Raw genomic sequence first — 26,848 nt, forward strand, 5'->3', positions numbered from 1 at the left:
TAGATGAAACACATTTTTGATGTATCAGGAAAGGACAGGGGTAATAAAGATAAACAATTTGCACTGCTTGGTGATTCTAGAATTAGGGACATAATATAAAAATTAAGGCCAGTTCCTTCAGTTGAGATCTAGGAAACACTTCTGCATACAAAGAGTGGAACTCTCTTCCACACAGAGCAGATAATGCAGATCGGTTGTTCGTTTTTAAATCTGATGTAGATAAATTTTTGTTAAGCAAGATATTGAGCGAAATGACCAAAACAGATTCTTTGAATTCGGCAACAAATCAGCCATGATCTCTTTAAATAGTGGAATTGACTCAAGGGTCTGAATGGATTGCTCCTGTTCCTATGTTTCTACATTCCAATTTTCAATGATTTTGTCGAACTGCAAAGCATTAACCTGAAATTGCAAGGATGTTAGTATCTTTAATTTACATACATATTTTTTAAAAAAAGATGTGTTTAGAATTCCTTTACTATGCATCTTCAAACAGGCTACTGAGAAGCAAGCTTGGGTTAATCCAATATATGAAGCAATCTAAAAACAAGATTTTTGTAAACAGCATTGAATATCATTGGATTATATTTGCTTTGTTTTTGTAAGCTCTCACTTAATAATAGGGCTATCAAGTGATTAAGAAACATTAATTAATGTCTCAATTAAAGTGTCTTATCTTAGTTAATCTTGCTTTTAATCACACATTTAATTGGTACACTTACACAGAAAATGTTAAAAGTAGTCTTTGTTTTTATTCTCTTGTGGGACGTGGGCATTGCTGACCGGGTCAACATTTATTGCTTGTCCCCAGTTGCCTTTGAGAAGGTGGTGGTGAGCTGTTTTGAACCTCTGCAGTTTATATGCTGTTAGGAAGTGAATGCCAGAATTTTGACCCAGTGACACTCAAGGAACAGCAATATATTTCCAAGTCAGGATTGTGAGTAACTCGAAGGGGAACTTGCAGATGTGGTCTTCCCATATGTCTGCTTTTGTTGTCCTTCTAGATAGAAAAGGTCATGGGCCTGAAAGGTGCTGTCCAAGAATCTTTGATGAATTTCTCGTAGGTTGTACAGACTGTTGCTCCTGAGTGTCAGTGGTGGTGTGAATGGATACTTGTCTACAGGTTTAACAGGTCTATGTAGCGATTTAAAGTTTCAGTTTGTGATAAAGGGTATTCTTTCAAAAAAAAACAATTTTTCTGTCCAGTTAGAGACACCAGAAGTCTTTTGTTTTTGGAATAAATGTACCAGTGATAGTTCTTATGTTTCACTCCATGAGATGGGAAAACATAGTGTAATGAAGAAAAAAAAGCTTACAAATGGGTATGGATAGGTTTGGTGAATGCACCAAAATTTGTTGGATAGAGTTTAATGTGGACAAGTGGGAGGTTATACAGTGTGGTTAGAAGAATAACAAGGCAGTTTATTTTCTAAATGGAGAGATATCTCAGCATGCTTTAGAGCAGTGAGATCTGTGTAAATTCATGTATGAATCTATGAAAGGTAGCAGGCAGATACAAGTAATAAGGAAGGCGAATTGTATTTTGGCATTTATTGCTAAAGGAATGGGATGTAAAGTTGAACAGTGTTGTTGCAATTGTATAAAGTATTAGAGAGATTGCACCTGGAATACCACATGTGCACACAATTATGGTGTCCTAGCTAAAAGATAGATGTAATTGCATTGGAAACAGCCCAGAGAAGGTTTACTAGCTTAATTTCTGAGATGAAGGATAAGAAGAGATTGGACAGTTCAAACCTATACTCACTGGAGTTTAGAAAGATGTGAGGCCATCTAGTTGAGCAATGTAAGTACTAAAGGAGATTCACCAAGTAAATGCAGAGCGGATGTTTTCCCGTGCGGGGCAATCTAAAACGAGAGGTCAAAGTTTTAGGATAAAGCATAGCAGATTGAAAACAGTTGAGGAGGAATGACTTCTCAAAGGGGTGTGAATTTGGGAATTTACTACCCTAAAACACTGGGACACTAGGGCACTGAATTAATTGAAGGAGGAGATACGCAGATTTTTAATCAGGAACAGGTTAAAGGTTTAAGGAAAATGGAGGTAACATTTTGTTTGACTGTTCTTTCTTCCAATTGTACTTAGCTTAACATTGGTCCTCCATTGCCTCACCGATGGTTTCATCCATTTGGAAACCCAATTTGCTGCTTTCATTTTTTAGCTCTCTCTTTGCTTTTTGTTTTGAAGTATGATTCTCCAGGCTGTTTACCGGATACTCTGCCTCGTTCAAACCAACCCGGTAACTTTCTGCTTCACTCACCAGCCTGGAGTGAGCCCCATCCAAATTCTACCAACACTTCCTTCCATCTCTTTCCACTCCAATCCAATCCAAACCAGTTTGGCCCAACAGCGAAAGGCAAGGCAGATTCTCCCCTCTCTGCTGGCCCCTTGTGCGTACCAAGGTGTGGAGCTGGATGAACACAGCAGGCCAAGCAGCATCAGAGGCGTAGGAGAGCTGACGTTTCAGATCTGGACCCTTCTTCAAAATGGGGGAGGGGAAGGAGATTATGAAATAAATTGAGAGAGAGGAGGAGGCAGATGTAAGATGGGTAAAGGAACAGATAGATGGAGAGGAGACTGACAGGTCAAGAGGGCAGGGATGGAGCCAGTAAAGATGAGTGTAGGTGGGGAGTAAGGATGGGTGTAGGTCAGTCAAGGGAAGACGGGCAGGTCAAGGAGGTGGGGATGAGGCTGGTAGGTTGGAGGTGGGTGTGGGTGTTGAGGTGGGAGGATTGGATAGGTGGGAGGAGGGACGGACAGACTAGGGAGGCAGGGATATGCTGGCCTGGTTTTGGGATGTGTTCGGGCGTACGGAGATTTTGAAGCTTGTGAACTCCACAATGATTCCATTGGGCTGCGGGGTTCCCAAGCGAAATATGAGGTGCTGTGCCTGCAAACTTGGGGTGTCATCGTTGTGGCACTGAAGAGGCCCAGGATGGACATGTTGTCCAAGGAGTGGGAGAGGGAGTTGAAATGGTTCGTCACTGGGAGGTGCAGTTGTTTGTCATGAACCAAGCGTGGGTGTTCCACAAAGCGGTCTCTGAGCCTCCCCTTGGTTTCCCTGATGTAAAGGAGACCACATCGGGAACAGCGATACAGTGTACCACAAGCAGATGTGCAGGTGAACATCAGTTTGATGTGGAAGGTTTTCTTGGGGCCTGGGATGGGGGTGAGGGGGGAGGTGTAGGGGCAGGTGTAGCACTTCCTGTGGCTGCAGGGAAAAGTGCCGGGGTGGTGGGCCTGGTGTCCTTGTTTTTCAAGGACCACAACTTCCCCTCTACAGCGGTTGAAAACATCCTCGACTGCATCTCTTGCGTTTCCCACATCTCATCCCTTACACTCCCTCCCACAATAACAACCAAAACAGAATCCCCCTCATCCTCATGTACCACCCCACCAACTTCCGGATCCAACGCATGATCCTCTGACACTTCCGCCATTTGCAATCCGACCCCACCACCAAAGGCATTTTTCCCTCCACACCCTTATCTGCCTTCCGGAGGGAGCACTCTCTCCGTGACTCCCTTGTCCGCTCCACACTCCCCTCCAGCCCCACCACCCCCAGCACTTTTCCCTGCAATTGCAGGAAGTGCTACACCAGCCCCCAAACCTCCTCCCTCATCTCCATCCCAGGACCCAAGAAACCCTTCCACATCAAACAGATGTTCACCTGCACATCTGCTAATGTGGGATACTATATCTGCTGTTCCCGATGTGCTCTCCTCTACATCAGGGAAACCAAGCGGAGGCTTGGGGACCGCTTTGCAGAACACCTACACTCGGTTCGCAATAAACAACTGTACCTCCCAGTCGCGAACCATTTCAACTCCCCCTCCCACTCCTTGGACGACATGTCCATCCTGGGCCTCCTGTAGTGCCACAACAATGCCACAACGATGCCACCCGAAGGTTGCAGGAACAGCACCTCATATTTCGCTTGAGAACCCTTCAGCCCAATGGTATCAATGTGGACTTCACAAGCTTCAAAATCTCCCTATACCCAACTGCATCCTTAAAGCAGCCCAGCTCGTCCCCGCTTCCTTGATCTGTCTGTTCTTCCTCCCACCTATCCACTCCTCCCACCTCAATCCCAACCCTACCTCCTACCTACCAGCCTCATCCCCACCTCCTTGACCTGTCTGCCTTTCCTTGACTGACCTACCCCCATCCTAACTCCCCAGCTGCACTCACCTTTACTGGCTCTATCCCCGCCTCCTTGACCTGTCTGTCTCCTCTCCACCTATCTGCTCCTTTATCCTTCTTTGATCCACCTCCCCCTCTTTCTTGATTTATTTCAGAATCCCCTTGCCCTCCCCCATTTCTGACGAAGGGTCTACACCTGAAACATCAGCCTTCCTGCTCCTCTGATGCTGCTTCGCCTGCTGTGTTCATCCAGCTCCACACTTTGGTACCACTAGGGGTCAGATACTGCAGAAGCAACAGTGATAATTGAGGCAGCAGAGGACCTATTACCAGGTTACCTGCAATAACCATGGAATCTTTATTTTCTGGGTGTGTTTCTGAGGGGGACTGGTCATGGCAGAGGAGTTTCAGGAGGCACACTTACATTTGCACTAAGTGCCTCATATGACCTCCCCATCATGCTTTTTTCTAAGAGGGTAGTCCCACAGGATTTAACAGGTAAGGTGATATCAGGCAAGACACATCAAGGCAATGGGAGAAAAGTCTCCTGTGCCACTCGCCAGCGTCTCAAAGCTGGCCAACCGGATCCCTGTACTTGGCCTCTTTCAAGTGCTTTCTCTTCTTTGAGACACTGGCACTACCACCCACTTATACCTGGGTACTAAAAGGCCTCCAGAACCACCATTCGAATAAACTGGCTCCAACAAAAACAGAAATTGCTGGAAAAGCTCAGCAGATCCAGCAGCGTCTGTGGAAAGGCATCAGAGTTGATGTTCCAGGTCAAGTGACCCTTCCTCAGAACTGATGTTTTTCAGGAAAAAGTTTGTGTGCAGAAGATAAGGTGGGGGGAAGGGGTAAGGAGTAAATGATAGGTAGAGATGGAGCCTAAAGAGAGAGAAGAAGAGTTGGACAGACAAAGGAATGGAAAACACTCTGGCTTAGGAGGGTGAGTGGCTATTAATAAGGATGGTTAGTGGCTAACAATGGGTTGCTTGTAATAGTAGACTATGTGATAACAAGGCCTGGTGTGTTGGGGTTGGGGTTAGGACATGGGAGAGGTCAAGCCCAAAAGTTGTTGAACTCGATATTGAGTCCAGAAGGGTCCACAAGTGGAAAATGAGGTGTTGTTCCTCAGGCTTGTGCTGAGCTTCACTGGAATACTGCAACAAGCCTGAGACAGAGATGTTGGCCAGGGAACAGGATGGTGCGTGGAAGTGATAGGCAACTGGAAGCTGGAAACAATTGGCTTATTGGTCTCTTAAGTGGGATTTGTTTCCCAAATTTGGTGGTGTGGGGAATGGCAGATGTTTGGCCTTGAGCCAACCAATGTGTGAAATGTGAAATGGCTGTGGAGCAGCATTCCTTTAACTTTAAATCGAGCTGAGGGGACAGAACATTAGATGTTCATAGAATGCCTACAGTGCAGGAAAAGGCTATTCAGCCCATCAGGTCAAGACCAACCCTCCAAAGATCAGCCCATTCTGACACAGCTCCCCAATCCTATCCCATAGCCCCACAAGAACCTGGGCTAATCTGTTTAACCTACACATCCCTGTACACCATGGGTAATTTAGCCAATCCACCTAAACACTTGTCCTTTGGGCTGTTGGAGGAAAGCAAAGTACCTGGAGGAAACCCACGCAGACACAGGGAGAATATGCAAACTCCACACAGACAGTCGCCCGAGGCTGAAATTGAACCCAGGGTCCCTGGCGCTGTGTGGCAGCAGTGCTCACCACTGAGCCACCGTGCTGCCACATGTTGATGGGGCCCCTTTGTGGTATTAACCCTTCAACCCTTCATTTTCCAAAAAGTGGCCACATAAGTTAGCTCCAATTAATACAAAGCAATAGCAGAACGTTCGCACTAATTGTTCACTGTCAGTGACCCCAAATTAAGGAAGGCCAAGGAATATATGAAGATTTTCTCATCTGGGAAGCAGATTCCAGCATGTACCATTTCAAAATTATCTGTCTCATAAAAACAGAAATTCAACTGGTAATGTGCACTCGATATTAATCATCTACCTGGTCCCGTCCCCCAACATCTTCCATGCTCCCTCCCAGATGAGCTGTTGCAATTTACATTCTGTGGTACTGGTTTTTAAACCGACCCAAAGCAATAGCACTGATCCCTTTTAAAATCTTCATTAGCCAACAGCATCTCCACTGTGATGATTTAGTGGAAGCATCGAGCTATCTGCAACCCCTCCGGCGAACAGTTCCATGCCAGAAAATTAACTTAAAATAAAACAAGATGTGGAAAACATTGACATTTCCAGCTACGAGCTGTGGTTCTTATGAACTCAAAATGAAAAGAAAAGTCTCGGAAATATCTCTTGGTTTATTTTTGAAACGGCTTCGATAGTGACATTTAACAAGTTGCTTGAATGGGTGAACCTTGCAAGCATTGAAAGTTGCAGGCACTCCAGTCAAAAGGAAACTTTCGCCAGTCGATGCATGCTGTCATTTCTTTTTACAGCCATCTGTTAATGCCACAAAGTTAAACAGGTGGCACCATTTAAAATGGTGAAAATTACAGACTAAATTGCAGAATGTCCAAATATTTGTGCGGATTAGAGAGATCATTCACTCAGCGAGTCTTCCAGGGATAACATCTGTCATCTGCCTGACTTCAACATCTCAGAGTTCTGTTATCTTCAGAGCTGTGTCTTCAAGCCTGTTATTAAAACACAAGAGGTGTTGGTAGGTGTTGACCTCATAAAATAGAATTTGATTCTATTATTAATGCCAGCAGCACAGCCCTGTCCTCTGGGAAAGCTTCTATATTAAACCTATCATGAACATTCTGGAGAATGATTGAATGAGATCACATGCAGAATTTACTGACTTTGAAGCACCCCAGCATGGTATCACAGCATAACCCCTTATGAACAATTGCCCCCTAATATTATGTGGGTGTCAGTGTACTAAAGGCAAAATACTGCAGATGCTGGAAATCTGACACACACACAGACACACACACACACACACAGTGAATGCTGGAGAAACTCAGCAGATGGCAGTATCTGTGGTGAGAGAAAACCAGAGTTTGGAGTTTGGTATGACTCTTCTTCAGAACCAATGCTGTGGGATCAATGCACTTGTTTCTATTGATTTGCACTGGAGCATTATAACCAATGCGGTCAGTGCAAGATCCAGCAAATCTTCTGGGAAGCCAGATGCACTGACACTGGCATCCTTGACCAGGCCAACAACCCCAGCATCGAGGTACTGACCAGGCTTGATAGTCTGCAAGACCGACACGAGACTCCCCAAGCAGGTGCTCTACTCCCAGTTTCAAAGCGGCAGGCGAGGCCCAGCTGGGCAGAGGAAGCTCTTCAGTGATACCCTCGAGGCCTCACTGGCGAAGTGCGGCATTCCCACAGGCACCTGGGAATCACTGGGCCAACACAGTCCAAAGTGGAGGACAGGCATATCGACTACCTTGAGACTCGCTGTCGGGAGAAAGTGGGTGCCAAGCAAAAGGGGCACTCTGCCACACCAACACTGCGCCCACTGCTTCCCATGACCACCTCCTGCCCTAAGTGTAACAGAGCCTGCGGTAGGCGTTTTGGTCTGAACAGGCACCTACAGACTCACCCAGAGAGCAGAAGAGAGTCATCCTCGTCTGCAAGGAGCCATCAATGATGATGACTGATTAAGCCTTGAGAAGTGTTACCACTGGCAAATTAACAGGGCACTAAAGTCACATAAACCGACGCAAGAGGGAACTCTTAGGATTGATGGTGTTAGAAGAGTTCATATTGGTCAGTGTGCCCTGAGGACTAAGGAGCAGGAGATACACTTTTATTGTTTCAACAAATATGGGCATCTTTGAGCAAGGCTAGCAATTGCTCCTCAAGCCAAAAAGCTTTCTAAGCCATTTCAGAGGGCAGGTAACATGCTGTGTGTCTGGAATCAAATGTAGGACAGGCTGTGTAAGGGTGGCACATTTGCTTCACAGCAGTGAACCAGGTACATCTTTATGACACTCAGTGGTAGTTTCATGGTCTACTGCTTTCAGTTCGAAACATGTCATTCAATTCAATGTAACTTCTGGCAGTTACTGAGCTGGGACTGAAACCCTATGTCACCAGAGCATTAACCAGAGTTCCTGTACTGGTCCAGTGATGTTACAGCCATCCCACCGCCAATTCCTGATTTCTGTCCAGTAACCTGTATTGAAACATGTGGGTCAAAAGGACATTTGGTGAGGGGGGAACTGGGCTTGTCTGTGATGCTCCTCAATTCAACAGCCTGCCAGAACTTACTGATCAGACATCAATACTTCGATGTGTTGCCAGAGGCAACCAGTGTTATGAATACACCCCAGCTTAATGCAGTGCTGTCAGGAAAACCAGGAGTAATACTGCGAAGTAAAAAAGAAGCAATCTGTTGAACACATTGTTGTAGCATTGGCCAATTATTTGTATCAACATCATTTTAGTGGGCTTTTTACAAGGTAGCCCATTGAGAGCAATAGTGAAGTTACACAGAAGTGGGATACACGACACAGGAAAGACTATTCAGTCCAACGCTACTAATTACTTGAGTCATTGCTATGTTTGTAATGAGTACCAAACTAAGCAAGCTACAGAACCACTGAGAATACACAACATTCCAGACAGATCATGGATAAAACTGGGGGCTATACTTCATTACACTCACAGGAACTGGTTCTCTTGTCACAGTAGATAACAACTCTCACCACTTGGGGGGCAGACCAACTGTCGTCATTGACTGCCACTGAGATTGTTGAATGTCAAACATTTTAGCCATTACGGCATTCCCAGCATGCTGTTGAATGGCAATGGTCCTCAGCTCATGAGTGAAGAATTCACGTGCTTCATAATCAGCTGGGAAGTTCAACACCACACATCATCCCCAGGCTGTACTGAAAAGGCTCAGACAACGTGAAGAAATCAAGTGAATCTCACACAATATCCACAAAGTAATTCTTAAGCAGGGAAACACAGCTACTGAAGGCATAAAAAATCGTCTCGTACAAAACCTAATGTCATGCCGCTCGAACACTACTGTTCTAACAGCAATAAAATTGCTGAAGTCAGATGTAGCAACACATGTGAGTGAATAAAAATAAGGTGAAACAACAGGACACCATATTTCATTTTGATAAGACTGCTAAATCATTGCCACAGTTGACTACTGGAGAGCAAGTCAGATGACAAACATTTAACACTCTGAACAAACACCAGCTCAAGTGGCAATTTGGGACTTGCATGGACCAGTTGTCACTTTGATCACATGGGGAAAGGAACTGTCAGGTATATTCTCACAACTGTAGGCACAAACATCCAGATGGAGAAGCTGTTCCTCAGTGACAGATATCTGACCTGACAGAGGCAAATGCATTATCTGTACAGAATGCACATCAACCAACAGGCCCAAGGATTCCACAGCAACCTGACAACAGAAATGAACGAGACTGACTATAACAAATGGTATAGGAACAACACTCTTTAGGGAAGTAAAGTCTCTCAGATAAACAGCCAACGGTAACAATATGCACACATACCATTAAGAGTTCACATGATTTAAGGACTGTGTGTGAAATGCATATCCATAGCCTAATGGGAATGAGAAACTGCTGTAGCATTAGATCATTTGGTAACTTGGGTAACTCAAAATGTATACCATAATGCAAGCAATTCTTCCTTCTTGTTTGTGTAAAGAATGCTATGCTCGGATTGAAGTGTAATCACATTCAAAGGTACCTCCCAAGTCTGCTATAGCCATTAGACTACTGTACGTGTCTACATTCTCACTACTATTTGGGTTTCTTCTCAAGCCCTTTCGAGCTATGAATCTGGGAACACCTAATACATAATAATCATCATAGAATCCCTAACAGTGCGGAAACAGCCCTTTGGCCCAGCAAGTCCACATTGACCCGTGGAGCATCCTTTCCAGACCCATCCCCCGATAACCCACCTATTCTACACACCCCTGAACACTACGGGCAATTTAGCATGGCCACTCCACCTAGCCTGCACATCTTTGGGCTGTGGGAGGAAACCGGAGAACCGGGAGGAAATCCACACAGACACAGGGAGAATGCGCAAACTCCACACAGACAGTCACCCGAGCATGGAATCAAACCTGGGTCCCTGAGCCACTGTGCTGCCAATATCCAAACGATAATCACCAGTTCATTCTATAAACAATCAGTGCTTACCCATGAGGCATTAAATTAAAGTTGACTACAATCAGGAAAAGTGACATGCTACATTTTTTGCTAATACTGTAATCACCTGTCTATAATCTATGTCGTATCATAATGATTGCATTACCCAGTTCATCAAACAAACCCCTTGTTCTAAGGAATGGTCACTGGACCTGAAACACTAACTGTGCTTTCTGTCCATGGATGTGATAAGACCTGCTGAGCTTCTCCAGCAATTTCTGCTTTTGTTTCTGATTTCCAGCATCCGCAGCTCTCTCAGTTTTTAAACCACTTGTTAGATTTGCTTTTTGTGAGAAAATAGGCCTGTACTCTTTAAGTGATAGAATGTGCTATGCTATGAAACAATTTTGCATTGTGGGAAACTGAGGAAGCAACCTTGGTCTAGCCTTGCTTTGGACACTCACAGAATAAAGTCTCCCTCACTCACAGAATAAAGTCTCCCTCACTCACAGTATCCCCAGCCATTCTTGCAAAGTAAATTCATCTGAATTAAACCATATTTTGGGCAGATACACATTTTCACATTCTTCTTGAATATTATTACTTTTATCATTATTTTGAAATCAATGTGGCAGCTGGTGGAAATCCAATTACCAGACGCAAAGATAAAAGTCTGGTTACGAAGAAAGATCTTTTGTATTTTACTGAAGGAGAGTATGTGGTGGCCTATGTTAAGCTCTGACAGCTGAAGTAGGAAACCAGAAGTCAATCCATGTTAGAATTATTCACACAGAGAAATGTTACCAGTGTGTAACTCCCAACGCTAATACCTATCATTGGTGTCAATAATAATTTCTTGATACATGTTCAAATAATGATCTAATAGCCCGCATCGGCTTATCCTCTCCTTCAATTTATACAATCTACAAAACGTTGGAAGCCACTGAATGGGACACTTGATTGGTCTTATAATAAATGAATGGATGAGGAGTAGGTTAGCATCTACAAGTCATTAGGATTCCCACAGTTTGGAAGCAGGCCATTTGGCCAATCAAGTCCACACCAATCCTATGAAGACCATCCCAATCCGACCTAACTCCTACCCTATCCCTGTAACCCTGCATTTCCCATGGCTAATACACCTGGCCAGCGCATCCATAGACACTACAGGCAGTTTAGCACGGCCAATCCATCTAACTTGCACATCTTTGGACTGTGGGAGGAAACAGGGAGCACTGGGAGAAAACCCACAAAGGGAGACTGTGCGTACACCAGACAGACAGTCACCCAAGCTGGAAACAAGCCCAGGTCCCTGCTGTTGTGAGGCAGCAATGCTAACCACTGAGACACCGTGCCATCCCAAGGTAAGTGGAAGTGGTCTCTGAATTAAGCTGGGTGAAGCCATAGCGGGATTGGCAAAGAAAAAGGCGGCAGTCAGAAAAGGATTACCAAGAATTTTTCTCTTGCAGTGTAAAAAGCAAAAGCTGATAGAATGTCCTGATGAAGGGGTCTAGGCCTGAAACGTCAACTCTCCTGCTCCTCTGATGCTACCTGACCTGCTGTGTTCCTCCAGCTCCACACTGTGTTGGCTCTGAATCCAGCATCTGCAGTTCCTGCTAACTCCTGGTAAAATGGATGCTGCTGGCAAGGCTTGTACTTTCAGCCGATGACTGATTGACCTTGAATGGTTTGCTAGATCATTTCAGAAGGTGGTTAGGGTTAACCATATCACTGTGGATCTAGAATCACTTGTCATCCAGGCCAGGCAGGAATCGAAGATTTTATTCCTTAGGATGGACATTCGTGAACTGAATGGGCTTTGATGATCATCAATGGTCACTGTTCCTGTGACAGTCTTTGCAATTCAGATATGTATTAATTAATGAAACTTGTCAAATAACTGCACTCAAATTCCACTAACTCTCATGATAGAATCTGAATTGGAGTCCCCACCTTATAAGCTTGTGCCTGAAGAGTACTAGTTCAGCAACTTTACCAGTGCAGCTTCATACAGAATCATTGATTCCCGACAATATGCAAATAGGCCATTCAGCCCATTGAGTCTACACTGTCCCTCCAAAGAACATCCCAATCACACCCACCCCACTAAGCTGTCCACATAAGCCTGCATTTTCCAATGGTTAACCCATTCACCTTGCACATTCCTGGATGCTATGGGGCAAATTAGCATGGCCAATCCACCTAACCTGCACATCTTTTGGGCATCTGCTCTGTTTGTTTTATCGTTTCCAATCCACCTAACCTGCACATCTTTTGGGCATCTGCTCTGTTTGTTTTATCGTTTCTTCCACCCATTATATTGGGTGGAGTGGAGAGTGTGAAAATTGAGTAATAATAGGATCTAGCTGAGTGGGCTCCGCAACCTTCGCCAGCTGTCATTGCCTACAGATTTGTGTGTGACTATTAACAAAGAGGCTTCTACAGAAATATGAAGAATTCCTGGTGGAGGCAATTTTCTTCAATGACTAGGAAAGTGAAGAACCACAATCAGGAGCAGGAGAAAAGCTACACAGCTAACGGTAAAATCATTTTGTCTTCAGATTATAAAACCATAGTGCTGGAGGAAAGAATGAGTTAATGAAACTAAGAAGCTCATTGCTTCTAAAATCCTGAGTTGGAGTATGAGATTGTGCAAAAAGCCTGTACTTACCTCAGTAAGCAAGGCAAGAACACGGTGTCCTTAGAGGTCGGGGATTTCTGCCGTCATAAAAATGTAGTGCCATCATCATTCACTTTTCTCCCTCCAAAATTATTGCAAGACCCTTCAGTAACACGTTTGCCACTGTCACTTTCAAACTTCGCCCCGTTGGACTTTTGTAGAATACACACACATTTGTTTCCTCATGAAATAATGTAATTTACCCTCATACAAAAATGTTGTGTTCTTGCAAACACCAGTCAATTGCAGGCTCGCTACTTTTCCTGTTTTAGACAAACTAGCTCACAACTTACTTTATTTCTGGAAGTTACCATTTCTATAATTATTTCATAACATGGCACAATTACACTGGCACATGGCTACAGTCCAGAGAGTACAGTCCCGGAACACAGTGACTGCAGTGTGCCACATCTACAAATGAGATTCACTTTGCCGCTTTGAACCTTCTAAACCACCCAGAGGGGCTCGGCTAACAGATAAATTGGAACGCCACCAACTGCAGGTTCCCCTCCAACCGTACACCGACCCGACTTGACATTATATCGCCGTTCCCTCCCAACCACTGGGTTTAAAATCAGAAACACCCCTTGCCGACTGCACCGTAGTTGGAGTCGAACATAGGAGAGGTAAGCGAGTCAAGAAGGCAGCTCACCACCGCCCTCTTGAGGACAATTAGTGATGAGCAACGAATGCTGACCTTGTCAGTGACTCTCAATCACTAATGTGTGAAAAGTAAGTGATGTTTGTGGAGTCATCGCCGCATGTTTGTAAGCCATTTGACCCATCAAATCTATATCGGCTCACTATTGACCAGCACAGTCAGTCTGCAATCTATCTTCCCCACCTGATCAAATTTATTTGTGGTTAACCACAGACAATAGCCCTTTTCCACCTATTTCAGTGAGCTGTGGAAGTTTCGTACAGCGGAGCAGAAGGGAAATAGTCGGCCCAGTCCTTGTTGACACGTCCATGGTGAATAACTACGTAGGATAGTAGCGACAGTTTCAAAGTAGGTTGTACATTCACCCAAATGTCAGTTCCATAAGGCAGAACAATGAGGAAAAGGAATGAACAAACACGCAAAATTAACAGAGGCTTTCCTTCCAAGAAACCTTGCTGGTATGTGTCAAAATGTAACCATTTCTCCAAATTTGATACTTGCTATTCACGTGTCTCGAGGAATGATGCAGAAGCTAGCAGTTCGGGGCTTCAACATAAATCTCTCCTAAGGTGCAATAAATTATTTATACAGTGAAGAAAAATGCAATTAAAGGTCACATGTCCACATTCTTTCTTGTTATTTGCCTGTTTGCGTGTAAGCTGCTTAATGTTATTTTGCCAGCGTGAAAAGCAAAGATACAATTATATTAGCAGGCTGACACAAACAGTAAAGCAAGAAAAAAAAGATGTTTGAATAAAAATTTAAACACTGTTTGCAAAGTGCAAACTGAGACACTAAAGGCAGGGGAAGACTCTAGAAACATGTTGTTTAACTTGGTATTTTGAGATCTCGGAATATATCCAGATCAGGATGTCATATATCCAGAGTTACACTACATTTTTATGCAGGATCTGGGAGTTTTTAATTTGAGAAAAGCAATTAAAGGCTCCTGTAAATGCTGTCGCGCTAATGGTTCGTGATCACATTTGAGCCCCATAGCAAATTACTTCTAATCCACTTTGTCTGTGTCTGGTTACCTGTGGGAAATAATATCAATCCTTTCACTTTGCTGGCAAACTGTTCATAGGACTTTTCCAATATATATTAATCCCTTCATTCATCTCTGTCAACTGAAGACAAAAATAATTTGAGGAAGTGTAAATAGGAGAGCATACAAAAAAGGAGTTCAGCGTTATCAAACAGAAGAAAGCAGATGCTCCTATGACAATGCCTATTTATATTACAGGAAGTCAGCTAATATCGCCTCAGCGTCTTGGCATAACAAACATAAGAGTAATATTCCAATATGAATATTTAACCAGCTACTCAAATCATTACAATGAAGTACGTGCAGTGTGATTACATTATTTGTCATTATAAAACTGCCGTTGAATTGTAATAACTCTCCCAAGTTATCGGGATCCTGTGCAAAGAAAAACCAGCGGTAAAAGAAAGACAGAATATAAAAGATATCAAAACGGCCCCTTTGCAACAAAGAAAGGAGTGCAATCCTGTTTGAAGTCGCCTTTTTGTTTCTCTACTCACTTTCAGGACCTTGGTGTCACTGGCAAGGCTGTTGTCTTTTATTAGCTCACAGGATGCGGGCATCACTGGCTGCTCTTTCAAGGTGACCTTTAGAAGATGGTTGGCAGCTGCCTTCATGAGGCACCGCAGTCCATTTGGCATAGAAAACACTTGCAGTGTAATTAGGGAGGAAGTTCCAGGATTTTGACTCAGTAACCTGGAATGACAATATATTTCCAAGTTAGCGTGGTGAGTGGCTTGATGGGGAACTTGTGGGCAGTTGGTGTTCCCATGTGTTTGTTCTTATTGTCCTTCTGAATGGTAGTAGTCATGGGTTTGGAAGATACTAACGAGTCTTGGTGAATGTTTGCTGAACACCTTGTAGACAGTACACACTGCACCTGCTGAGTGGTGGAGGAAGGGGAATATTTATGGATGTGATGCAAATCAAGTGGGCTGCTTTGTCTTGGATGGTGTCAAGCCTTTGAGTGTTGTTGGAGCTGCACCCATCCAGGAAATTGGGGAGTATTCCAGCACATCCCTGACTTGTAGCTTGTGGATGGTGAGCAGGCTTTTGGGAGCCAAGAGGTGAGTTACTCATTGTTTCTGACCAGCTGTTGTAGCAACAGTATTCATAGGCAGGTCCTGTTATAGTTTCTAGTCAATGAATGTTAGTAGTGGAATCTATCATTAGTTATGCCATTAAATGTCATGGAGCTGGTTGGATTCTGTCTTACTGAAGCTGACCATTGCTTTGCAGTTGTGTAGAATGAATGTTATTTGCCATGTATCAACCCAAGTCTTTCTGTGTTTGGACATGGGTTGCTTCAGTACCCAAGGAGTCATGAATGATGCTGATCATTGTGCAATCATGAGCAAACATCTCATTTATAATGGAGGCAATGAGACTGATGAAGCATATGAAGATAGTTGGGATGTTACCTGAAGAAACTCCGAGAGATGTCCTGGAGCTGAGATGACTGAACGCCAACAATCTCAACAACCTCTTGATGTGCCAGGTATGGCTCCAAATAGTGGAGAGATGACTCTAGTTTCGCCAGGGCTAGTTGACGTCAGGGGCTGTTACTTTCACCCCATCTTTGCTCGTCAACTCTTCTGTCCATGTATGAGCCAAGGCTGTAATGAGGCCAGGAGCTGAGTGGCCCTGGCAGATCCCAGACTGGGTGTGATACTCCTGGCCTGAGCAGGTTATTGCTGAGCAAGTACTGCTTGAGAGCACTGTTGATGGCACCTTCCATTACTTTACTAATGTTTGAGAGTAGGCTGATGGGGAGGTAATTGGCTGGGTTGGATTTATCCTGCTTTTTAAGTGCAGGACATACCTGGGCAATTTTCCACATTGTTGGGCCCATGCCAATGTTGCAGCTGTATTGGATCACTTGGCTAGAGGTATAGAATACAAGTGTTAAGACCTATTGTCAGAATGTTATCAGACCCAACACCCTTTGCAGTATCCAGTGCCTGCAACCATTCCTTGATGCCACATGGAGTGATTCAAATTGGCTGAAATCTGTCGTCAGTGATGCAGAGGAACTTTGGAGGATGCTATGATGGATCATCCACTCAGCACTTCTGTCTGAATGTTGTTGCAATATTCAACCTTGTCTTTTGCACTGATGTGTTGGGCTCCCCAGTTATTGAAGATGGGGATATTTCTGGATTCACCTCCTCCAGTGAGTTGTTTAATTGTCCACCACCATTCTTGACTAGATGTGGCAGGACTGCAGAGCTTGGATCTAATCCATTGACTATGAAGTTGTTTTCATTTGATGCTCATCTTTTACTGAATACTTTGACATGCAAGCAGTCCTGATTTGTAGCTTCACCAGCCTGGCATGTCATTTTTAGGTATGCATGGTACTGGTCCTGGCATGTCCTCCTGCACTCCCCATTGAACCAGGGTTGACTCCCTGGCTTGATGGGACTGGTTGAGTGGGGCATGTGGCAGGCTGTGAGGTTACAGTTTGTGCTGGAGTACAATTCTGCCTGTTGATGGCTCACAGGATCTCATCGATGTCCAGCCTTGATTTGCTAAATCCATCCCATTTAGCATGGTGCTAGTACCAAAAACATAATGTACGGTATTAGCAAAGTGAAGGCGGGACTTTGTCTCCACAAAAACTGTGCAGTGGTCACTCTTAGAGATCCTGTTACGAATGGATGTATCTGTGGCAGGTAGATTGGTGAGGAAGAATCAAATATTTTTCTTCTCTCTTGGTGGCTCCTTTCACCGCCTGCAGCAAACCCAGTCTAGCAGCAAAGTTCTCTAGAGTCTGAAAAGATCTGGCAAATAGTGACGCTGACAATCCACTATTGGAGATTGGCATTTGAGGTCCCCCACCCTGAGCACATTTTGCTCCACTGGCACCCTCAGTGTTTCCTCTAAGTGGTGTTCAAAATGGAGGAGCATAAGTGCATCAGCTGAGGAAAGGTCTGGTACATGGTGTTGAGCAGGAGGGTCCCTTGCCAATATTTGACATGATGCCTTGAAACTTCACTGTGTTTGAAGTCAATGTTAAGAATTTTCAGGACAACTCTTTCCTGATTATATACTGCTATGCCATCACCTGTGCCCTGCTTATAGATATTTCTCACATCACTTAGACCTATATTCGAACTGAGGGCAGGGCTGAAAGAACTGAATGGTTCACTAATACAACTAATACCCAGTTAAGAGCCAACATCCACCACTGCCACCATATTACTGTTGATGGAGGAAGGAGAATGAGAGTGGGCAGCCTGCTTTGTCACCAACTCTCACAAAAGAAAGTGTGGGATGCCATGCACATACCTTAGGCGCCCACTCCCCCAGCCTTTTGTGTTCCTCAGCTGGCCTCCAGACCTGACAATCTCCAAACTCTGATCCTTTCAGTGGGTGCTGAATTGTTTCCTGTCTGAGCTCCACCGTGTAATGCCTACATTGTCTTCTTTTGTGAGAATTCTCGCGGTCCTGGCAGTAGCCACTGTACAGTAGTGCTCAACAATGGGGCTCCCTTCCACTGAGAGATGGTTGTCTCGTTTAGGCTTGCTGCTCCTCAGCACAGAAGCCTGTTTTCTTTCAAGTCAATCTGCTCATAACCAACTCATTCACCAGGAATGAGCTGACACAATTCCTCTTACTACATGTAAAATCCTGCCCTGGGATAACTGGTTCAGTAACATCCCCACTACGCAGGTACATCTACATATTTATGTTGAAATGACTAAGTTGTATAGGTCCTTGGATTGATCCCATCTCTGTGTTGAGATAGTTCCTGATTCCACATTTGGTCAATCCCAGAAATGATCTACCAGTGCCTCTAAGCTACACTGTGATTAAGGGTTCCTAATCCTTGTTGTGTATTGGCATATTGGATGAATGAGCACTTCGGTTGCCTGTCTTTATCTCTCTGTTGGCAAGAAAGACTTGTGTTTATATAGCATCCTTTCATGACCACTGGATGCCTCAAAGCACTCGACAGCCAGCAGCTTTATGAAGTGTTGCAATGTTGGAATCACGGCAATCAATTTTCACACTACAAGCGCCCACTGTCAGAAATGAGATCAAGACCAGACAATCAGTATTGCGTGATGGTGGTTGAGGGATGAATATTGACTGTGGGTGCCTCCATTGTTCCTCAAAACTAATGTCATGCCAGTTACATCTATCTCAGAGAAAAGAAAGGGCCTCAATTGAATGTCTCATTCAAAAGAATGACACCTCTGATAGTGCAGCCCATGCTTTGTACTGTGCTGAATTGTCTATCTTTGCACTGAAGCCCAGGAGTGGGTCTTGAACTTATCATTTCCTTATCACAAGGCAGAATGCTCCCAATAGAGCCAAGGGAACACCTATTCAGAGGGTATTGGTTACCATGAGATGCACATAAATAGAATCTGAGCTACCAGACCATAGGTGGCACATGTGCATGAGCCAAAAATAGGTGGATAGAAAGAAACAAAATAAAATCGGTGAGGAAAATGAAAGAATAACTCTGGAAAAAAATCTCACACGGCTTTCAGAAAAGTTAACACATACTAAATTGGGTTTTCAGCATATTTGCTGCAGTAGTGGCCTATCAATGGGCTATCAATCTAGAGGCACAGGCAATGTTCTGGGGACCTGGGTTCAAATCCCACCACAGCAGATGGTGGAGTTTGAGTGTAATGGAATTGAGAGTCTAATGATAAAAGCCCATCTGGTTCACTAATGCTCTTTGGGGAAGAGCACTGGCCTACCTGTGACTCCAGAGCTACAGCAATGTGTTTGGCTGTTACCTGCACTCTGACAATTAGGGCTGGGCAACAAATGCTGTTCCAGCCAGCAATGCCCTCATCTCATGAATTAATTTATAAATAATAAAAAGTGCATCCAATTAAATCAAGATCTGTTCTCGCTCTGCATGGGCTGTTTAAAAAATGTGTCCATAGGATGTGCGCATCACTAGCTAAGTCAGTATTTATTGCCCAGTCCTAATTGTCCAGAGGACAGGTAAGAATCACATATAGGTCAGATCAGGTGAGGTCAGCAGATTTCCTTTCCGAAAGGACACTAGTGATCCACATGGGCTTTTACAATGTGTACCGATATATAGTTAAATGGAAACATTTCTCGTGTTGTGCATCCAGTTATAGGAAATAAGCAAGACAGCTTTGTAACAATCAAACAATGGTAGTATTTCTCTTAAATAGTAGTCACTGGTTGACTGGGATAACAAAGTGGGGAGCTGAATGAACACAGCAGGCCAAGCAGCATCTGAGGAGCACAAAAGCTGACGTTTCGGGTCTAGACCCTGATGAAGGGTCTAGACCCGAAACGTCAGCTTTTGTGCTCCTAAGATGCTGCTTGGCCTGCTGTGTTCATCCAGCTCCACACTTTGTTATCTCGGATTCTCCAGCATCTGCAGTTCCCATTATCACTGATCACAGGTTGACTGGGGATTGCTCTCTCATTGTTGAAGTTGCATTGCTACCATTCTAGTTCCCTTTTCCTATTCACAGCCGGGCTTGGATCTACCAATGGATGGATTGTTCAGGTGTCAATCCCAAACTGTCTCGTAATTATATGGGCTGTAGTTATGTCGCTTTCCAGTAATGGGGTCATGCATAGTTGCTTCGCCCCTAGTGGTAGTATCGATAGTATAAATGCAGTCTTGAAAGTGAGAATTATTTTTTATGCTGACTGCTTCAATAACAATGAATAGTTGCCTGAGTTGGAATATGGCATTCGGGCAAAGTGTCATCAAATAAAATGTTTCTGCTCTTTGCTTGCAAAACCAGTCAAACATTGTCTACTCTGAGTTCTGGATAAACATTTCATTCTTTGGAACAAGTGAGAGTGAGGAAGAGTGATACTGTCAGCTTTTGGAAATGAGAAATGCTCAAGGAATGGAGGAAGACAAAGACAGAAGAAAGAGGAGGCTCCTGGAAGAATATAGGATTTTTTTATTTAAGTTAGGTTGAATAAATCAACACACTGCTGGCATGTTCATTAACTTTATATTATCTTATTTTGTAGAGATAAGTGATACCAATTGAACTAAGCACTGATCATATGTTTGGCTCCTGTTGGAATGAAGCCACTTAAGGATTTAAACCATCGGCTCTCATGCTAACATATTGCACATTTAAAGAGATTGAAGAAATACAGGTATGTGGAGATCCGTTATGGATTACAAGGGGGTTTCAGTTACACCCCCAGGTCATGTAGAATGCAAGAAGATATGGCAGAGGCTGTGAGCCAATTCTGATTAATGAGTCTCAGACCACATAAAGGAAGGATTGAATCTGATCAGTGGCAAGTCCAAAGTTGTGCAAGAAATCATTCATATAGATTGCGCACAAAGCTAGCAGCTAAATCAATTGTATCTTTCAGAAACAAGCCTGGCAATTGTTTGTAACTTAGATTTTGCTATGTACTGGTAGAATAAAGTGTGAATCGCCACTTATTTTGCAGGGCTAATGTCCAATTCTTCCATTTGTACCCTAAAGAACTGCAGCTCTTACAACATCAACATTTGAGAAAGTTGAGAAAGAACAGGGTCACAGGAACTTCTGTGAAAGAGATTCATTGAGATGCAAACCTGCCCACTTCTCCTGCTAAGCCGTGTAGGCCATCCCAAAAACATCTCTTTTAAATTTGGTCATGGAATGTGATATCTCTGGCTCGGCAACCATTTATTGACACTCAAGAAGATGATTGTGAGCTGCCTTCTTGAACAGCTGCTAACCTTGGGGTAAAGGTAGACCCACAATGCTGTTCAGAAGGAAATTCCAGGATTCTGACCCAAAGACACTGAAAGAATGACAATATATTTCTAAGTCAGGATAGTGAGTGGCTTGTTGGGGAACTTGCAAGGATCTTGTCCTTCTGGATGGTAATTGTCATGGATTTGGATTGTAATTTTGAAGATGATTGAATGAATTTCTGAAATTACTAGATTCCTCATTCCCACTCACCAGCTCACTTGCCTAAACATTGAGGAAAGCAGATAGTTTTAGTGCAGAATTTGGTATAAGAAGAGTCAATGAACACCAGGTTGCAGGAGGAGTGGAAAATAAGGAAGACCACGTGTTCATTCCTATTGAAGACTAAGAAAGTTGTCCATGGCTTTGAAATCATCGATCCTCTCAAACACCATGATCAAAACATTATGGTGAGAGAGCGGGTTGGGTTGAGTTGACAGAGAGTTTTGGTTGTGGTGTTCAGCTTGGTTTACACTGGCTAATCTCTCGAGTTCAACATGGTATTAGCCAAGGCGACACTTCCGAGATAATTATATGGATAGGCCCCAGGTATCTGATCCAACAAGCTCCAACAGCAAGCTGTATCTGAGATTCTTGTGGCGTGTCCCAGGCTGTTCATATTAACTGATCAGATGATTACACCCCTCAAGCAATTTCTTTGTGTGAAGAAAGGTCATATTCAATTTATAACATTAATTCTGCTTCTCTTTTAACCGATGCTGAAAAACCTGCTGCGTATTTCCAACACACTGTTTTTATTTCAGACTTCTATAGATAGTAGTAAACCACTAATACTTTACATTTCTGTGCAGACTACTCAAACCATAGAGAATCTAAACATATGCTGGAAGCTCCTGGGATGCTGCTTGGCCTGCTGTGTTCATCCAGCCTCACATTTTATTATCTTATATGCTGGAAGCTGCCAGTATTTGTACATTTCTCACACCCCCCTCTAGTGACAGCCCACACTATTCTACACAGCATTATTACGCAGTATTTAAAAAACAGGGAGAATTTCAATGAGATTACAATGACTTGCCCTTTTTCAAATGCACTAATAGATATAATCTTCCTTACTTTGTTTTGTTATCAATTGCTTCATTCTTGTCCTATCCTATCTTTAATTATACACTTTCTTTATTTCTGTCATTCATACAGATGCAGAAAGCCAATGTTAGCTGAGATCTTTTTTGTTGCTGAATCTACTTATTTACCACTATTTATTTGCAAAGAATTAAGGTCATAAGAAACTAGAACAGGAGTAAGCCATTCAGTCCCTTAAACCTGCTCCTCCGTTCAATTAGATCAAAACTGAGCCAATTGTTGCCTCAAGTTGCAATCATTACAGATTGGATAGGCTGGGATTGTATTTCCTGGAGTAGAGGAGGCTGAGGGGTAATCTAAGATCTACGAGGATGTTACCAGGGCTGGAGGGTTTGAGCTATTAGGAGAGGCTGGGGCTCTTTTCCCTGGAGCAACGGAGGCTGAGGGGTGACCATTTAGAGGTTTACAAAATCACAAGGGGCCTGGATAGAGTGAATAGACGAGGTCATTTTTTTCCCAGGGTACGGGAGTCGACAACTGGAGGCATAGTTTTAAGGTGAGAAGGGAAAGATTTAAAAGGGACCTAAGGGGCAACATTTTTGTGATGATGGTGGCGAAGGTATGGAATGAGCTGCCGGAGGAAGTGGTGAAAGCTGGTAAGATTATAACATTTAAAAGGCATCTGGATTGGTACATGAATAGGGTTTAGAGGGATATGGACCAAATTCTAGCAAATGGGACTAGATTAATTTGGGATAGCTAGTCAGCATGGACAAGTTGGACCAAAGAGTCTGTTTCCATGCTGTACAGGTCTATGAATCTATAACTCCACTTTTCTGACTGTCCAGCATAACTCTTGATTCTCTTGTTGATTAAAAATCTCCCGAACTCAGCCTTGAAAACATTCAATAACCCAGCATCCACTACTTCCACAGTTTCTGTCAAAAAAATATACACCTATCTTAATTTTAATGGGACAACCCTTTATTTTGAAACTGCTCACTTTTCCCATGAGGGGAGCTACCCTCCCTAATTCTATACAGTTAAGTGCCTATTAACATTCACTGAAGCATTCAGAAACACAACACAATCAAATGGTGTCAATTAATCTCTCATTACTTCATTCAGAAAGTGACAAATTAACTAAACTGTTTAACAGGCAACATTAACATTGCTAAAAAGAAAAGAAAATTACATTTACTCACCTCTGTTTTTTTACACCCACCTAGGGTCTCAATGAGCTTTAAAGCCAATGAGATATGTTTTGAGTGTTATCAATGCTGTAATGTAGGAACCATTACAACCATCTTGCACACAGCAAGATCCTGCAGACAGCATGTGGTAATGAACAGATGTGCTGTGTTTTTGTTATGTCGATTGAAAGATAAATATTTCCAAGAAACCCATAATAACTCCCCTTTGGAAAAAAGTCATGGGATATTCTACATGTACTTGAGATTGACGTTGTGGGCCATGTGTTAGTATCTTATTCAATAGACTCAACCTCTGTACTCAGTGCTCCCAAATTTCAAACCATTGTAGCAACCTACGTTTGGGAAATGGTAGGGTGCTGGGTGGTTGGTAAATTTACCCTGATTTGTTTTCTCGTGGCAACGTGTCAGCCACGTAGAGCTATAGTCACAACACACTTGCTTAAAATTCAAAAAGGGACCGTCGGCTTGAATATGTTACACTTTTCTGTAGAGAATTGGTTCCTGTGTAAGAATATATGTCTCTTCTAGGAAGTGCAAATGAGTACGTCATAAACTCTACTGATGTGAAAATTGTAGTTAGTATAGCATGAGCACACTCAGGATTGGCCAGCAAGTGTTGCCCAATAGTGGGATTCCTGTTAAACTTTAAGATTACACTTTGTTTCATGTTTTAGAATTTACGAAGGCTCACGGTCTGATTCCTATGAAAGAATGATTGTCCCAGTTGAAGAGATTGAGTAAGCTTGGCCTATATTCTGTTGAATTTTGAAAATTGAGGGATGATCTAACTGAAGCATAAAATTCTTCAGTGGCTCAACAGAGTAGATACTGGGAGGATGTTTTCCCTAGATGGGATGTCAACAAACTAGACCTTAGACCATTTAGGACAGAATTATGATGACATCTTTTCAATTGAAGGATTGCAGATCTTTGGAATGCTCTAACTTGGAGAGCAATGGGTACTCATTTATGATAGATTACTGAATACTGATGGACTTGATGTATATGTGGCAATATATTCTTGAATTATAAGCTGCAGTGCTTGGGTGATCTGTTTAAGTTGTCTTTAAGTTTTACTGCAGAGTAACATACACTCAGTAACTTAAAGGGTTCAGGTCACATACAACAATGTTCAAGTTGCTGCACATCCCCAAGGTCATTCAGCTTAGAGGGCGCATTCATGTATTGATAGTGAGGATAGCTTGAGCTAAGGTAGAAAATGAGCTTTAATTGTATTGTCCGGCAGATCAGACTCAAAGAGATGAATGGTTTGGCCCTGAAGTGACACCAGGGTTTTCTAAGAAGAAACTCCAGAAAAACAGGTAACATTGACTCCATGAATAAAAGAGAGAAATCATATGACACCAGGTTATAATCCAACAGGTTTATTTGAAATCACAAGCTTTTGAACCACTGCTCCTTCATCAGGAGAAATCAAATATTTGAAATCACAAGCTTTCAGAGCAGTGCTCCTTTGTCAGGTGGAGTGAGCTTCGCCAGACAAAACAGCAACACTCTGAAAGCTTGTGATATCAAACAAACCTGCTGGACTATTACCTGGCATCATGTGACTTCTCTCTTTGCCCATCCCAGCCCCAACCCGGCACTTCCACATCATGAGGTATACAAGATAATGAGAGGCATAGATAGAGTTGATAGCCAGAGACTATTTCCCAGGGCAGAAATGGCTAGCACGAGGGGTCATAGTTTTAAGCTGTTTGGAGGAAAGTATAGAGGGGATGTCAGAGGCAGGTTCTTTACGCAGAGAGTTGTGGGAGCATGGAATGCGTTGCCAGCAGCATTTGTGGAAGCAAGGTCATTGGGGTCATTTAAGAGACTGCTGGACATGTATATGGTCACAGAAATTTGAGGGTGCATACATGAGGATCAATGGTCGGCACAACATTGTGGGCTGAAGGGCCTGTTCTGTGCTGTACTGTTCTATGTTCTATGTTCTATGTTCTATGAAAAAAAAATGAGTTGGCAGAAAACTACCTCAGAATAATTAAGACATTATGGCCCACTCCAGCAAAATGCTAATATCCTTCTGAAGTTCTACAATGTCCTCCTCAAAGTTTACAAATCTCTCAAGTTCTGTGTCATCTGCAAACTTTAAAATTATCATCAAGGTGTAAGTGATATATATGGACAAGAAAGGTTTTCAATACTGACCCTTTGGGAACTTCATTACAAACATTCTTCTAGCCCAAAAATATGCATTAACAATTACTCAGTTTCCTATCTCTCAGCCAACTTTATATCCATATTATTACTATACCTTTTATTCCAGGATTTATAACTTTTCTCATAAGTCTGTTTTGTGATACTGCATCAACTGCTTTTTGGAAGTCCATGTACATCACATCAACCCTCTTGTTGTTTGTTAACTCTTCAAAATCCCCAGCGTGTCAGATAAATATGATTTTCCCTTTCCAAGTCAATGCTTACATTTCCGAATTAACCCACATTTTTCTATTTGGCTATTGATTCTATCCAGAATAATTGCGTCTTGATGTTCCCGCACCACTGAAATTAAGCTGACTGATCTGTAAGAGCTAGACCTGTCTTTAGGACCCTTTCCTGAACAAGAGTGTAATGTTTGCAATGATAATAAAAAAATGTGAAAATGTCAGCAGGTCTGGCAGCATCAGTGGAGAGAAACCAGAGTTAACATTTCAGGTTGAGTGAGCCTTTCTCAGGAAGTTTGCAATTGTCCAGTTCTCCAGTACCACTTCCTGAATCCAGGGTCATTTCCCACAAGAGCAGAGGGTATGTCTCATCACCTCAAGCAATTTTCAATTCAGTTGTCTTTGCTGATGTCCAAATTTCAAAATGTGAAGGCATCCATGATTCTGCCTTTAAGATGTTACACAGTATCACCTTCAGCTGCATTGTTCCTGATTTCTTTTCAGTGTAACTGCTCCCTCTTTAAGAACACAAACTCTGCAGCTATTATTTTAGATTGACATCTACAAACAGCATATATTAGCATGCCCCCAACCCACTTCTGCATTGCGCTGGCTTCATCAGTACTCAAACCAGCACAGCAGTCTTTTATCTCTTTCTTGTAATTAAGACAACTTTAGAAATGTATTTTGTCTTCTACAAATGTAGATTCGAACGTAAACATTAGTTCCGCTTTTTTGATGGTGAACATGGTATCAATA

This window comes from Stegostoma tigrinum, chromosome 9 (genome assembly GCF_030684315.1).
Source record: "Stegostoma tigrinum isolate sSteTig4 chromosome 9, sSteTig4.hap1, whole genome shotgun sequence".
NCBI lineage: Eukaryota > Metazoa > Chordata > Chondrichthyes > Orectolobiformes > Stegostomatidae > Stegostoma > Stegostoma tigrinum.